Source organism: Berghia stephanieae, chromosome 9 (genome assembly GCF_034508935.2).
Source record: "Berghia stephanieae isolate SIO BIC M18660-M18661 chromosome 9, UCSD_Bste_1.3, whole genome shotgun sequence".
In the NCBI taxonomy this organism is placed as follows: Eukaryota; Metazoa; Mollusca; class Gastropoda; order Nudibranchia; family Aeolidiidae; genus Berghia; species Berghia stephanieae.
In genome coordinates, this window is record NC_088368.1 from 47755728 (window position 1) to 47758230 (window position 2503).

At 42.8% G+C, this 2503-nt stretch overlaps 1 long non-coding RNA gene across 1 annotated transcript; it reads left to right on the top strand.

The window, feature by feature from the left end:
* Positions 1-994: 994 nt before the first annotated feature.
* Positions 995-1393, top strand: LOC144980370 (uncharacterized). The gene is made up of 2 exons (XR_013646876.1): positions 995-1099; positions 1174-1393. It is a non-coding gene; the product is annotated as an uncharacterized LOC144980370 (long non-coding RNA).
* Positions 1394-2503: the final 1110 nt, after the last annotated feature.

Below are 2503 nucleotides of genomic sequence, written 5' to 3' on the forward strand. Positions count from 1 at the left end.
CAAGCACAGGTCCCCACGAAGAGGAATACACAAAACATAATAGATGACATAATAGAGAGATGATTTACAATGCAAAAAATATCATCTCCCAAAACTAACTATACATTTGACTGTCTCCCTCCCGGCCAGGGCCAGGACAAAACCAAGTATTCTCATTCCAAGACAATGTTTTGTTTGTTTTGTTTTTTAAGAGTTTTACGGCGCTTGCAACACATTTAGGTTATATCAGCGCCAGTAAAAAGGAAGAAAATGGGATAGTAAAAAGTTCTAGAATTACAATTAAAGCACACAAGAAAAGGTAAGACACAGGGAACTGGGAACAAATAGGGATTAGATGTAGATTCCAAGAGCATACCATCAATGTACTTAGTTTGAGATCACCTATAAGTCTCATCCGGACACAAGCACAAAATCCAACAAAGAGGAATACACTCAAATGCTTACATTATACAACCAAAACATCAAATATAATAATACATAACAGAGAGATGATTTACAAGGAAAAAAAATATCATCTCCCAAAACAATAACTATGCATTTGACTGTTTCCCTCCCAGCTAGGACTCCGGCCAGGGTTGGGACAAAACCGAGCAATCTCACACCAAGACAAAGACAGAAAGCAAGTTGGAAAACAGATATAAGGGGATAGAAGACACGGTAAGTACCTCCCTGCCCACTGTGGAGGTGGGGAACCCCACCCAGTTCCAAGACAAAGACAGAAAGCAAGTTGGAAAACAGATATAGGGGGATAGAAGACACAGTAAGTTGTACGTGCCTCCCTGCCCAATACGGGAGGTCAGGAATCCCACCCAGTTCTTTTAGCTTAGAATTCAATTAAAATTTTTATAAAAAACAATAAAACACTTAAAATTTTCTTTTCTTTTTAATGAACCGTCGATACAAACAAGCCGTGTACAGCAGAAATTGAACAGTGACATCAATTCAATATGAACAATAAAAAATAAATAAAAACAAACCACAGATGAGCCAGACTCACACTCACACACGTATTGCACAGACGAGCCAGAGCCATGACTCAAACTGCACACGTCTTTGTACAGACAAACCACGACTCAAAACTGCACATGTCTTTGAACAGGCGAGCCACGACCCACACTGCACATGTCTTTGTTCAGATGAGCCACGACTCACACTGCACATGTCTTTGAACAGGCGAGCCACGACCCACACTGCACATGTCTTTTGTCCAGATGAGCCACGACTCACACTGCACAAGTCTTGCACAGACGAGCCACGACTCACACTGCACATGTCTTTTGTCCAGATGAGCCACGACCCACACTCCACATGTCTTTGTACAGACGAGCCACGACTCACACTGCACATGTCTTTGTACAGATGAGCCACGACTCACACTGCACATGTCTTTTGTTCAGACGAGCCACGACTCACACTCCACATGTCTTTGTACAGACGAGCCACGACTCACACTCCACATGTCTTTGTACAGATGAGCCACGACTCACACTGCACATGTCTTTTGTTCAGACGAGCCACGACTCACACTCTACATGTCTTTGTACAGATGAGCCATGACTGACACGCACACATCTTTGAACACACAGACACCATCCACCCACCCCCCAATGCTCTATTTGATGAGAATGAAATCCTGGCATGACACAACACGACCAAGTAAACTAGTGATGTGAGAATAAATTAATAATACAGTAAACCATCTAAAAGTCAAACAGATTCAATTGACATGTCAGTGTCAGTGTCAGTGACTTGGCTTTAAAACAAAATTCCCTTTATTCATCCCATGATAGAAATTAATCTCTTGGATCTACTCCAAGGGAAGAGACTGGAATAACCAGGCATTAACAGTAGCTCACTGTGCAGCGCTGCAGCAAATTGAGCTGGGGGCAATGCGACCTGCTCAAGGCCATACAGCGCAGCGGCGGATAATCGAACTCGGTACCTTTTGGGTAAGAAGCAAGGACCGTACTGCTGAGCCACGTTCGCCTCTTTACGCATTCTATACAAAATGGTCATCAAATTTCGCCAGGTTTATTTTTTTTTCTGTTTTAAGGGTTGGGAGGGAGGGGGGGGGGGGGGGGGGGGGGGGGGGGGGGGGGGGGGGAGCGTAAAAAACCACTTGCTCTCAGCATGGTCCAAAAATGCTCCAAAGTGCTGAATATGGTTCTAAGAAGCTCGACTTTCCTTCTCTACAAGATTTATTGAGTCAAAGAGACCTTGACCTTGACCTATGCAGCTCGGTAGCAGATTATTGGAGAGTTGACAACAAACTGAATTCCGTAAATATACGGAAAATTGGCAAACTTGCAGAATAGGGACATCAGGCCACGTAGAGGACCAAACAGGTATACGAGGACGGCAGAAACAGCAAATCTCAATCTCAAGGGCAGACAACCACTCAAGAATTTTTTTTTTTTTAATTCTTAATTCAAGCTGCTTAGAATTTTTTCTTTTTTTTCTTCAAAATACCTATTTGTTTTTACTTTTATTCGCATTCATTAAA